This window comes from Balaenoptera acutorostrata, chromosome 9, assembly GCF_949987535.1.
Source record: "Balaenoptera acutorostrata chromosome 9, mBalAcu1.1, whole genome shotgun sequence".
NCBI lineage: Eukaryota > Metazoa > Chordata > Mammalia > Artiodactyla > Balaenopteridae > Balaenoptera > Balaenoptera acutorostrata.
Window position 1 is genome coordinate 3,742,066 of NC_080072.1, and position 13,566 is coordinate 3,755,631.

At 53.4% G+C, this 13,566-nt stretch overlaps 1 long non-coding RNA gene across 1 annotated transcript; it reads left to right on the forward strand.

Moving 5' to 3' along the window:
* Positions 1-2,866: 2,866 nt before the first annotated feature.
* Positions 2,867-4,008, forward strand: LOC130708926 (uncharacterized). The gene is made up of 3 exons (XR_009009308.1): positions 2,867-3,011; positions 3,634-3,777; positions 3,977-4,008. It is a non-coding gene; the product is annotated as an uncharacterized LOC130708926 (long non-coding RNA).
* The last annotated feature ends 9,558 nt before the right edge of the window (positions 4,009-13,566 follow it).

Sequence of the window (13,566 nt, forward strand, 5' to 3'; positions counted from 1 at the left end):
TTTACACTTAAAGGCTGCCCATATTGTTTGAGTTTGGGGAACTAAACAGACTCTAATTAATGGTGCAAATATTTACCCTCAATGCCCTGTCAAAGAAAACAGCCTGTTTTTTTCCGAGTAAATAACATCAATGCCAAGGTTCTTGGCTATAAACCAGAGGGGAGATGACAGTCTCCAGATAGTCTCTAAGTTATCCGAGGATGGTAGATGTATCTGTAATTCAACACACCTGGTGCTTTTTCATCCCCAAAGGCCCAAAGCATATTCAATGGGTCCTCAGTAGAGATAGCAAGCTTTTACTCAGGAGTTGATGGTAAAACGGTCTCTAGAGAAGGATCGCTTCCCATGGAGTTTAGTTTAAAAATAAAGCAATCAAGAAGGCGTCTGTCATCACCCAGGGAATCTGTTTCTTAAGGCTCAGCCTTTCTCAGGTGCTTGGCCGACAAAAGCTTAGACAGCACCAGCTGATCGCAGGTACTTGCCAGGCAAGATGGCCCATCCAAGGGCTGGAGGGCCAACCCCAACTAGATCCGCAGGGCAAGCCTCAGTGTCGCGCGGGGTCTTTTGCACAAGGGGGCAGTTGTGCCTCATATGCCAACCCCTTCTTCAGGGTTGGTTGGGGGATGTTGATTCCCAAAGAAAACGTCAGCAGCAGTGCCCGTGGGGATGCCGGCTGCCTCTTGCCTGAAGGCCCCGAGCAGGGCTCCTTGAGGCCCCTTGGGGGGGTTTCCTTCCCCTTTTCAGCCACATATGAAAGAGTTCTGTCTCTTTCAGCCACTCAGAGACAGAACTGTTCACAGACCCTCGAGATAACACTTTCCCAGACATTTGAAGGGAATCTGAGAAGGAAAAGTGAAACTCTGACCTCAGCTATCTCCAGAGGGCTAAGAGCCGTGACACGGTCCGCCCACGATGCACTGGTGACGGGTGCACAGGGCCAGTCATCTGGGGGACAGCCCGACGGACCGGGAGTCGGCTTCCTTTGTCCTTGAAAAGCAGAGGGTAAGTCATGTCCCCAGGCCACCCTTATGCTCTCCCTTACAAAACATTTGATTTAAAAAACCTCACGCTCAGAGAATCAACCAACATCAGCCCTCAAGACTCGGGGCCACTCTGGCGGGCGGGTGGGCGGGCATCAGCTGCTGGGCCAGCTTGCTGGTCGGGCCCGCTCTGCAGGCTGCCGGGCTGTGCTGTGCCCCCTTTTGGAAGGGCAACCCTGTTGCCCACGCCACTGCCACTGCAGCTGTCAGCGTGCTCCTGCCCACAGCACAGGCGGCCTTGCTGGCGAGCGGCAGGCCTGGCCTTCAGCGCCCTGCTCAGTGAGGGGGTCCTGGGCGCAGGACTTGTGCTTCCATGGCCACGTCGCAGGGTCTGGACCAATATCCGACTGTTTGCAGCACGTTGGCCGTTTCCGTGGTCTTTGATCACGGCAGCCGGAGTTGTTTTGGGATTGAAGGACCTCCTCCGGCCGCTTCCATGCACACGGGCAGGACCCCCGTGTCATCACCTGGGCCAGGGCTGGTGTAACAGGTCAGGAAGCACCCAGACCTGTGTTCCGGCCCCTTCTTTTAATTTCAGTCTGAAGAATTTAGGACCATTTTGGGCGAGGGGGGTGGTTGCGTTTTCACTCTGGACGACGAGTCCTCTCGCGGTCAGAGAAGCTGGGGGGAGTCGGGTGTGGATGAGGCCGCCCGGGGACAGGTCCTGCCTGTGCACCCTTGGACGCCTTCTCAAGCTCAGCCTCAGTTTCTGCTCCGTGGTCTGGGGTAACAGGGGCACCAGAGCGCCCATCTTCAAGGGTGGGGACGAGTATGAAGTGAACCCATGCAGGGAGCACCTTCCAGCCCTCAATACGAAATTGCTGTGATATGTACCAGTCAGGGCCTGGCAGCAAACAAGACGGCTCCCTCCAGAGGGGTTTTGTATGAATCAGTTCAGGCCCCCATAACAAATATGACAGATGGGCGGCTTAAACTACAGGGTCCCCTGTCTCCAGTCCTGGAGGCTAGAATCCCAGATCCAGGTGTGGGCAGGGCTGGTTCCTCCTGAGGCCTCTCTCCTCGGCGTGTAGACGGCCGTCTTCTCCCTGTGTCCTCACGGGGTCGTCCCTCTGTGTGTGTCTGTGTCCTGACCTCCTCTTCCTATAAGGACACCAGTCCTATGGGATTAGGACCCACCGTAGTGACCGCATTTTACCTTATCCATCTCTTTAAAGGCCCCAGGTCTAAATGTAGTCACATTCTGAGGTGCCAGGGGGTTAGGGCATCGGTATATGAATTTGCAGGGGGGAACATAATTCAGTCCATGACAAGTTTAATGAAAGAACAGTTTACAGAGTCGCGGTCAGGTGAGAGGAAATCAATAAGGGGTGAAGAGGCACCCAGATGCTGGCAACAGTGGGGAGCTGATACCCAGAGACAAGGGAGGGGGCTGGGCTGGAGGAAAGGGCTGCCTGGTGCGGGTGTGGCAGCCCCTTCAGCAGAGGGGCCCAGCCTGGCAGGAGTGGCCAGAAGAATAGATGTCCAGTGTCTCTCTCTTGTCCTCTGGTCCCGATGGCCAACCGTGTCCAGAATCCAGAAGGTGGCAGGGACAAATGGACACAGTCCATAACGGCTGGCCCCTGTCCTCTTCTCGGGGCACAGAGCAGAGCAGGGCAGCGAGAGGGCGGGGCACACAGAGGCTCCGCAAAGCACAGCGTGTGAGTGCTTTGACCCCAACCACGTGGACAGCTTAATAAACCAAACAAAGCAGAAAAAACTAAAACAAACAAACCGGTCAGCTGTTCTGTCCCTGCCAGCCAGTAAGTTTGGAACACACTGTCTAAAATGCAAGTCATCCCACCTGGTAGACGGCCCCAGCTTCTCACTGGCTTATGGGGCTGACATTGGTTCTGGGACCAGAGACGCTGTTTGGGGCAGCTGGTCCTGGAGAGTGGGGGTGCCCAGAGCTGCCACGTTCATGATAAGGATGCTTTTGCAAGTTGCCAAGGACCAAAGGATCCCCAAGCACCCGTGAGTCTCTGTGTCAAAGGGGCCCAAATGGCCCCTGAAGGGGGATCATGGGCCTACCCTTGGGGTCTGCTCAGCTCTCTACACCACCCCGCTTCATTCAGGGGCCTCACTTACACAGAAAGGCACCAGCCCCTCACTCCCTGCTTTTCAGGCAGTTAGAGCTTGTGGTTCTCAGTGGACCCCATGGGAGGCTGTCCTGGGGGACTCCTCAGAGAGGATGTGGTGGGTTTTGGTCATTTGGGGGAGGGGGCTGCCCAGCACCTAACCCCCCTTCCTATTGGCAGATCTTCTGTGTGTGATGTTGATGGATAAGAGCCCACTCCTGTGGAAGAGGGTGGGAAGTCCTCCAGGTCTGTCTCCTTAGCAACTGGGCCATGGACATGTCGCCCAGGCTTGGCTGATCAGATGTGCCCATGAGAGGCTCGGCTTCTGGACCAGAAAGGGCAGGGTTAGGATTCTCCTGGAATAGCGTGGCACTGTCCCGTTGCTATGGCAGCCGTGTGCAGTGGCAGGGTGTCCTGCGGCAGCGCTGGGGGCAGGACACTTGCCCAGCCCACTCGTGGCCTCCCAGGCTGTCTTTACTCCTGCCTCTTACAGGGCCTTCCATCATGTTCTTTTCCAGATGGAGAACCAGACTCAGCTTCTGTTGCTTGCCGCCAGGAATCCTGGCCCACGGAAAGTGAAACTTGCACTCATGCCCAGAAGCAGCTGGTCTTGGGCATCTTCCTTCTGAGCAACTGGTCTTATTTTGTGGACACTGACTTGTGTAATGGCTCTTGTTTCGCTCTTAGGGTTGGTTGCTGGGAGGCTCAGGGGAGGTGCCCCGAGCAGGCGTTTAGGACCCTGTGCCACCCGCAGGTGGTCCCACATTCCTCGATACAGGCGTCAGGGCCAATAGCACTGGGGGGGGGGGGGGGTCCCATTTGCTAAGAGACTGCTGACTCACCCCACCTGCCTTTTGCCAGCTTGGTGATCTCGGGCAAGGGCCTTCTTCCTTCTGGGCCTCAGTTTCCTTATCTGTGAAATGGGATCCATCACAGTGCCTGCCCCCAGCCTCGTTGTGGAGAACAAGTGAGCCAGAGCCGGGAAAACACCCCATATCTTGCTCACAGCCGCCATTCAGTAAGTGCTGAATATTATTTTTAATCATCTCATTTGCAGAACCTTATTTTCCCTGTGCCTCACTTTCCTTGCAAACTTCTAAATTATTTTATTTCCTGAGGAATTTTAAAGATCTTGGTAAGCCACCTTAAAGTCCTTTAGCTGGGATCTAAAAAGCTTCTGCTCAAGTAGAACACGTGGTCTGACATCTTATACCACCTGAGAAGGATCACCCCCACCATCGCCAGACCGGGGAATTAAAAGTATTTCCATCTTAAAGATGCTCATCATCGCTAATTATTAGAGAAATGCAAATCAAAACTACAATGAGGTACCACCTCACACTGGTCAGAATGGCCATAATTAAAAGTCTACAAGGGGCTTCCCTGGTGGCGCAGTGGTTGAGAGTCCGCCTGCCAATGCAGGGGACACGGGTTCGAGCCCTGGTCTGGGAAGATCCCACATGCCGCGGAGCAACTAGGCCCGTGAGCCACAACTACTGAGCCTGCGCGTCTGGAGCCTGTGCTCCGCAACAAGAGAGGCCGCGATAGTGAGAGGCCCACGCACCGCGATGAAGAGTGGCCCCCGCTTGCCGCAACTAAGAGAAAGCCCTCGCACAGAAACGAAGACCCAACACAGCCAAAAATTAAAAAAAAAAAAAAAAAAAGTCTACAAATAACGAATGCTGGAGAGGGTGTGGAGAAAAGGGAACCCTCCTACACTGTTGGTGGGAATGTAAATTGGTGCAGCCACTGTGGAAAACGGTATGGAGGGTCTTTAAAAAACTAAAAATAGAGTTGCCATATGATCCAGCAATCCCACTTCTGGGGATATATCTGGAAAAAACTGTAATTCGAAAAGATACCTGCACCCCAATGTTCACAGCAGCCCTATTTACAATAGCCAAGTCATGGAAGCAACCTAAGCGTCCGTCAACAGATGAATGGATAAAGAAGATGTGGTACATGTATACAATGGAATACTATTCAGCCATGAAAAAGAATGAAATGCCATTTGCAGCAACATGGATGGACCTAGAGATGATCATACTAAGTGAAGTAAGTCAGACAGAGAAAGACAAATATCATATGATATCACTTATATGTGGAATCTAAAATACAAGACAAATGAACATATCTATGAAACAGAAACAGACTCACAGACATAGAGAACAGACTTGTGGTTGCCAAGCAGGAGAAGGGGAGAGGGATGGATTGGGAGTTTGGGGTTAGCAGAGGCAAACCATTATATACAGGATAGATAAACAACAAGGTCCTACTGTAGAGCACAGGGAACTGTATTCACTATCCTGTGATACACCATCATGGAAAAGAATCTGAAAAAGAATGTCTATGTAGGTATAACTGAATCACTTTGTTGTACAGCAGAAATTAACACAACATTGTAAATCAACTCTACTTCCATCAGATAAATTAAAAAAAAATAGATACATGAAAAAAAAGTATTTTCATTTTTAATAGAGTCTCTAAGCACCAATAGAAAATATTGAGAAAAGTGGATGACTTCAGGCGATAAATATTCATTGAGCACCTATGTTGCCCTGGCACCGGTCTAGATGCTGGGGGTAGAGGGCTTTGAAAAGTCTTTGCTGCTATGGGCCCACATCCTTATGCAGGAGAAAGAGAATAAGCAAATGCTGTTGTGCTGGAGAATGAGGGGGCTCTGAAGAAAAGTTAAGCAAAGGGAGGGGAGAGAGAATGAAAAGATGCCAGAGACAGAGGACGGGGAAGGGGTGTTTGCACAAGGCCTGAGTGAAGGGAGGTGGGGAGTTGTGCAGGCATTTGGGGAAGATCAGTCTGGGCCCAGGGAACAGCCATGCAAAGGCCCTGTGGGCAGCTGGCTTTAGTCTCACAACTGGCCCGACTCTCTCAGGAATGCTGGCAAAGAGTAAGGACATGGAATCTTCCTGGATTTATGAACCACGTCTTCAGGCATAATCACAGGTAAATGTTGATACAGCGTACGTACACGGAAATATCTTACCACAATACAGTGTGAACTTGAGAGGAAAATCCAAAGGGTCTCAGATTGTTTTACAGCTCCAGGAAGATGACACATATGATGTTAATGACAGCATTTTACAGTTTCCAAAGTGGGGAGAAACACAATGTGTGTGTAAAACCTATCCAGGAAATGAGGTTCTTCAATTGTCTGTGAGGCTTGTCTCATAATTGATTCAGTGCCCACTGCTCGTGCATTTGGAATAACACTCATATTTTGCCAGGACTGGAAAATATGTATCCAAATGTCTATGTACTCACTTAAAAAAAAAAAAAAGTCTAGGCACCCACGCTCACTCTACTTTGGAGACTGAGATAAGCTAGCATTTCGAAACACAGCCTATTAGGCAAATACTCCAGCATTTCTCTGAATTCACCTTCACTTTTCTGTTAAATGGAGTCGTTTATCTGAAGAAGAGACCCTGGGGGACCCACTGACCCGTTTTGCAGATGAGTGGCCAAGGCTCAGAGTGAGGAGAGGACACCCAGGTCCCTTGCCAGCTGATGGCCTGCCAGCACCAGCACTAGGGATTCATCCTGAACCTGTGCCACAGACTTCCAGTTGCCTCCCAATATTTATTCTTTGCCTTTTTCTTAGTAAAAGAACTCCTAGTTTTTCAGCTGACATGTGACTACCCAGAAAAACGATGACATGGCTAGGCTTCCCTTGCAGCTTGGTATGGCCAGTGGGAATGAGTCAAAGTGTGTGAGCAACTTCCAGGGAGGGAGAGTACCCTTCTTTGCCATTTCTCTTCCCTGCACTGGAATGCAGATTTGATGGCTTGAGCTCAAGCAGCCATCTTGAGCCATGAGGAGGATGTCTTTGCTGAACATGGCAGAGCAGCCTGAGAGATGAACCCTGGGCCTCTGATGAGTTCATGAAGCCCCCTACCAGCCCTGGAATCACGAAATGCCCACTTCTGGACTTCTCTTATATGAGAGAGAATTACTTTTTAAAGATAGCTTTTTTGTCCCTTGCTGTTGAACCAACAGAGACCTTCCCTGGGTCTCTTCTCCCTGCCATGTGGCTGTTTCTGCAACTCTCTCATCATGAAAGAGATAAAGAACAACCCCAGAGAGGGGGCGTGAACTGCCCGACGTCACAGAGCTTCTCTTATATAAACATCCACTTCAGACCTGCACAGAATAATTGCTAAAACAAATAAGGCCTGCCTCCAGAGTGCTGGGCAAGACCGTGGCCTAGAGAGCATTTCCCAACAGGATGTTCACATGACCACTAATCGATGAGGCTGGTGACATTCTGAAGGCCTTTGTCACTGCGGCTGCTGTCAGCCCAACTCTGCCCCGCCCTCCTCAGGGACACGCTGCAGGGCCTGGTGGGTGACCCCTGTGGCTCTGAGAAAACACTTCCCTGGAGGCCCAGCCTCTGGGACAGTTGGGGGCATGGATCCACCAGGCCCTGATCAGGCTTCCCTCCCTCCCTCCCTCCCTCCCTCCCCGCTTCCTATTTGTCTGCATTTCCTGTTGGCAAAGATTTTCTTTGAGACCCTAAGGATACTGCAGTGCACCCCCCCTCCCTGTAATTGCCTCTGACCTTCGGTGACTCCTCCCTCCTCACAGGGACCCCCTCCTCTGATTGATGAGGAGTGACATAATTCATCCCAGCCATGTTCCTGCCACTGGGGTCTCACAGAGCTCCCCAGCCGCCTCTTTCTCCTTACCCTATGAGCCCACGGCGGCATTTCACGACTTCTCCGCTTAGTGAAAAGAGAGACACAATTTCTCAGTAGAGTCAGATACTTAGGGCCTCACTCTGAAGAGGAAATAGAGGCAATAGCCAGAGAGTGGTCCCTTCCCGGCTCCAATATCAGACAACAGGCGCCGGCAGGGAAAACGCTGCCATAGCCATCCTATCCTCCTTAGGAGTCCTCTGTGGTGGGACATGCCCAATTTACAGAAGAACAAGCTGAGAGCTGAGAGTTTGATTTGCCCCAGGTCACACCAGCTAGGCAGTCCCGGCACCGGGATCCAGCCTCGCCTCAGACCAGATGCTGTGGTCTCCCTACTGCCTTTCCCAGCCTCCACCCTGGGAGGAAGTCACCACACATGGCCTTGAAAGGTAAATCTTGGATCTTTGGTGACAGCTGGAGAAGGAGAATTTCTTAATGCTAGCCATGCACCCCCATCCCTTGCCAGGGACCCTCCCCACGTCCCCTACACCCCTTGCTGTCCCTCAGCTGTCTAAGGTCCTGCAGTGGTGCCCATTTCCATTCAGTCAGCCGTCACTAAGAAAGGCTGGTACTAACCTTGTTTATACTAGGGTGTGACTGACTGGTATGTGTCTAACTGCTCCTCTTTGGAGATGCTGGCTTTATAATTGAGGGCTCTGAGCACCTAGGGCTTAGTGACAAAGGAATGGAGATGGAAGGATACAGCTGCCAGCAGCACGACAAGGGGTCTTCCCAGGGGACCCCTTCAAGTTACAACCCTGTGCTGCCAGCAGGAAGGTACTTAAGGCCAGGTCGCAAGTCCGTGGGCTGTGCAGTTAGCATAGGAGTATCACTCACTCCTGGAGAGAAATCCTGCCCAAGAAGTACTCCTGGGAGAGGTGGAGGCACCCCCAGGGAACCTGGAGAGCTATATGCTCATCCCCTCTAGATGTAGATGGCACAGATGTAGGTCCCAGCCCTTCCCTGAAAGGACCCCAGTGGCAGCCCCTCGTTCCTGACTTCAGTTGCCCCCTCTCTTCCTTTATTTGCTCTGAGATTCAGCATTTCCCACAATTCCCGGAGCGGAAGCCCCGTCCTCCTCTGTGTGCATCAGGCTGGCCCCTCCCACCCTCCCTCCTCAGGAGGGCAGAGCGATGCCACTGCCTGGGGGTCACCGAGGAGGAGACGGGTCCCAGGACAACCTCAGTGCAGGGATGTCCAAGCTCTGGCGACACTTGGCAGGTATTTGAAGGCCCCTCTGAACATTCGATTGCTCAACTCACATTCTCCTTCCTCTGGCTTGACTCTCAGACACTTTGAGAACAAACCAAAAATAAAAATGAATCCTTTTCCAGCTGATTCGCTCATTTTTTTGCAAATCCTCACTCTGTCCCCTCCGCCCTTGGGACTTGTCTCCCAAAGGAGACCAGAGGGTCATTCCTGGGCGGTGTTCTGGCTTTGGCCAAGGACGTCTCTGGGAGGGCAGCTGCCCTGTAGACTTGACCTCTGACCTCTGGGGGGGAGCACAGAATGGGGGCCACCGAGAACCACCTCCCACCCCCTCTGTCCTACAGGAGAGGATGCCCCGGCTCGGCTCCTGGAATTCCCTCTGGGGGCCAGGGGTGGTAAGTCCGCCGCCTCATTCATTCACCCATAGGCGGAGTGATGTCATTCATTCATTCACTAATCCAAGGACGGAGGGTAGGGCTGGTCAGACGGATCCAAGTATTGGACTTGGTGACCGAATCCTTATGAGGCAAGAGGAGGACTCTATCTTCAGAAATACCTTCCGCTCGCCCCAAAGCGATCCACCTGGTCCCTGATGCCGGGAAGGCCCTCAGAGCTGCTGCCCCCAGCAAGCAGGCCCCGTCCCTAAGGACCACAGGCAGGACGCCAATGGCCTGGGAGAGTGGCGTGAGCCGTCCTCGGTCCTTGCCCACCTGGCGGGGCCTTGCTAGGCAGACGGAACCCCTCAGAGCACAAGAGGCCTTGTCCCAAGACAAAGGGAGCTGCCCGGCCACTGTGTGGAGGAGGGCAGGGCTGGGACCAGGCCCCCATATCTGTCCCCTCTTCCTGCACATGGGGAAGCCTGGTGGCTACAAGAGGAGGCCCTGGAGGGGGTCACTCACAGCCCTGAGGCCACGAGCTGTGTGACCCATGGGCAAGTGACTCCACCTCTCTGGGCCCCAGCTTTACTCCCTCATGTAAAATGGGATCAAAACAGCACGTGGTGAGGACCAGGCCCTGTGCTTAGCGCCCTTGACATGTTTCAACTCAAGTGTTTCCCGCCCCAGGGTGCTGCAGGGTGGACGCTATTCTTAGCCCAGTGAACTGATGAGAAAACAAAGGCATGGAGGGTCAGGCAACATGCATCGGGGCCAACCTCGTGAGGCCCCGTGAAGCTCAGCTGCATTGCGGCCCGAGGGCTCAGCTAGTGCTCCGTACAGGCGGTGCGGGAGCTCTCAGAGGGGACGCTGGGCGACATCTGGGGACACTTTTGGGTTGTCGCTACAGAGGAGGGCACTGCTGGCCTCTAGTGGGTGGAGGCCAGGGGTGCTGCTAAACACCCTACAGGGCCCAGGGCGGCCCGCACAAGAATGACTCAGCCCCGAATGTCAACGGTGCCCAGACTAAGAAGCCCTGGGTTGTGATTACTGTTCTCAGGAAGGGGCTTCCCTCCTAGGAAGGGTCTTGCATGGACATACCCACTGTTGGACTGCCCACCCCGGAGGCGCCTCCCCAGCCAGGCTGGGCTGGACACCAAGAAAAATTGTGTCCCTGGGTCCTCCCTGGACCCGTCCAGGGTCCCAGAGGGCAGGTGGGATGTCCAGCCGGGGCTGGGCTGGGCTGGCAGCAAGCAGCGTGCCCCAGGCCGCCACCCCATGGATGCCCGCTCCTTACTCGCCAGCAGAGGGTTCAGCGCCATCTCCTCCATCTGAATGTGCCCTGCACACTGGCCTCAGGTGGGCGCTGGCTCCCAGAGGCTGGTCGGGACACCTCTGCACCGGTATCTCAGGCAAGGGGGTAGAGGCCGCTCTGGTGGGCCAGCAGAGTTTGCAAAATGAGTCAGCTGGCGAGAGGGCTCAGAGCACGTGGGTTAATCATTAACGCATAGCTCAGACACTTCCCCGGGATCCCAAAGGACCCTGGCCTGCATGGCATCTGCCAGCCTTGACCGTGGTCCTGGGTGACCCACCCCATCAGGACCAGCTTAGTCTGATTATGTGCTGAAGGGGAGCTTCAGGGCCCAGGGACCCTGTCTCCCTTTATTCCTACATTTTCAGCTCTGAAAAGTCAGGGTTGTTGAAGGAGAGTGGTCCCATCTCACAGCTCACACTAACCCCCTGGCCAGTAACGGCCCCTTCAGATCACCCTGCTGCGCTTCCCTGAGTCTGCTCTGTTCCCCATGCTGTCAGGCACTCAAGGTACACTCCTTCTTTGAATAGTCTCACCAGCCCTGCAAATGAAGGGTTGTGTGTCTCTGTTTCGTGGGTGAGGGGGTGAGGTTGACAGGTGGCTGTCCAGAGACACGTCTGGTTGAGAGCAAGGGAGAAAAAGAGCAAATCATTTCCTCCCTTGGGGCCTCTGTCTCCTCACGCCGTCCCTGCAGGGCAGGGCAGGGCGTGGTGAGGGTTAAGTGGGGCAAAGCAGGAAAAATTCTGAGCACCGTCCCTGAGCACACAGTAAGCACTCAATAAATATTGGCTGCCTCTCATGTCACCGGGCCGTGTCTCAGAGCCAAGGATCCTTGCCCGGTTTGCTTGCTGGTGTTGTCAGCACGCGGCAGGTGTTGAAGGAAAACTTATGTCAGGTGACTTGGCCAAAGCCACAGGACAAGCCACAGGTCTCAGCCCAGGTGGGTCTGACTTTCAGTGCTGCGCTCTTTAAAAAGGCTGCATTCAGTCCCCGAGATATTACTTGGGAAAGTGAATTACACTTCCTTTAGGCGGGCGGGTTTGCAAGCAGCGGTACCTGGGTGTGGCCGCGGAGCTCCCCGTCACGGGCCCCAGGCCAGGTGCCCCGTGTTCCAGCTCACCGTCGGTGCAGACCCCGCGCAGAGCCCAAGCCTGGTGACAGTCACTCTCCTGACTGGAGGAGGGGCGTGAGGGGGTGGAGAGGTGGCGGGCAGGTGGCGGAGGCGGGGAGGCGATGTGGGGAGACCTCTCCCTGGGGGAGGGAGAAACTGGGACCACAGGGGGACTCTTGGGGGCGTTAGGGCATGAAACAGAGGACTGATCGCTGTTGGTCTCCCCAGAAATCAACTCTGGGCTCGAGAATTTTATCCCAAAGCTCGCTTGGCCACTGCAAACCCCTCCTGCATGAGATTCAAGGGTGATACGTCAGAGGCTGCCATTGGCGAGAGATACAATAATAAACTTCATTCATTCATTCATTCATTCATCATTCACTCACTCACTCATTCATTCATTCATTCATTCTCCCTTCTAGAAAACATTTCCTGAGCACCTGCTTTGTCCAGAAAGGCTGCTTTGGGGTAGAGCAGAGATGAAAGTAGCCTGCATTCCTGACAGCAAGCAGTGCATGGGGGCAGTGCACGGGGTCTCGTGGGGAGAAAGTCAGGTTCAAAAATTCCACTTTGAAAGTGAGGTTGATGCTCTCCTGTTGTCCCTGTTTTGCAAGAGCCGTGTGTCCATCCTGGGCTCTAAACGTGCTCCAGGCAGACAGTACCGGGTTGCGTCGACGCTGCACAATCCCCCTGGGGTTCCATTATCTCAGCTGTAGGTTAGACTGGTCCACACACAGGGTGCAAATGCCAGCAAGTTGAAGCTTTGTTTAGCACTTAAAGCCTCCTAATGGGTTTAAAACATTTACACTTGTCTTATTATTAATACCAATTACTAAGGCTCGGCCCTGCCAATCACGCGTCTCGTTTTATAAATACTGTCGGGACGAGAAGGTCACCCACAGCTCTTTGCTGCGGCAATGGTCTTATTTGCAAAAGAAAGTTTGAAATAAATTCTCAGGGCAGAAAAAGGCACCTCACGAATGAATCTCTGAAGTTGGCTCTTTAAGAAGAGTCTCTGTTTTTGCTCAGGCCCTGGAATACAATTTTTAGAGGACCTTTAAATCATGCGTGTGGAAGTTCAAAGCCGGGTTCCACCACCCGGCTGCCTGGAGGCGAGACTGGGTCACCTCTGGGGTTTGTTAGTGTATTTAAAAAGTGACAAATGGTTGTTTCTATAAGGAACTTATAGCTGGCTTTGGACAGAGTTATTGGATGCTGGGGATGGAGAGAGCATGGACGGCATTTCTCCCTGTGCCCTTTGAGCCACCCGCTTCATGCCGCTGTAAACAGTGAAATGTAATATTGCCTTATTTGGTCACAGAGCCAAGTGATCACTTGCAGAGGCCTCTTTGCCTTTGACTGTGTGAGAAACAATTAGCTCCACGTCCCAGCCTCGCCTGGGCTCTGGATGTGGGGGCCACCTCCGTCGACCTGCTGGGGCTTCAGGGCCCCCTTTGGATGGGACCCCCCAGGGTCTGGCGCTGATGGGCTTCTGGTGCAGCTTTTACAGGCGCTGCCCAGGGTGCTGCCCGAGCCAGGGGAGCGTGCCCCCCACATCCAAATCTGGGCCCCGCGGGCTTGCAGTAGGCTAGGTGTCTAGGTGCAGGAGACCAGGCGTCAGAAGAACCTCCCATTTCTTTGAAGTTCGTATGGATACACAGATTTGAAACAACAAAATTCATTGTCGCAGAGCAGGATTCAAGAAGGCCGGGTGTCCCTGGATTTCTGGGGTGTCC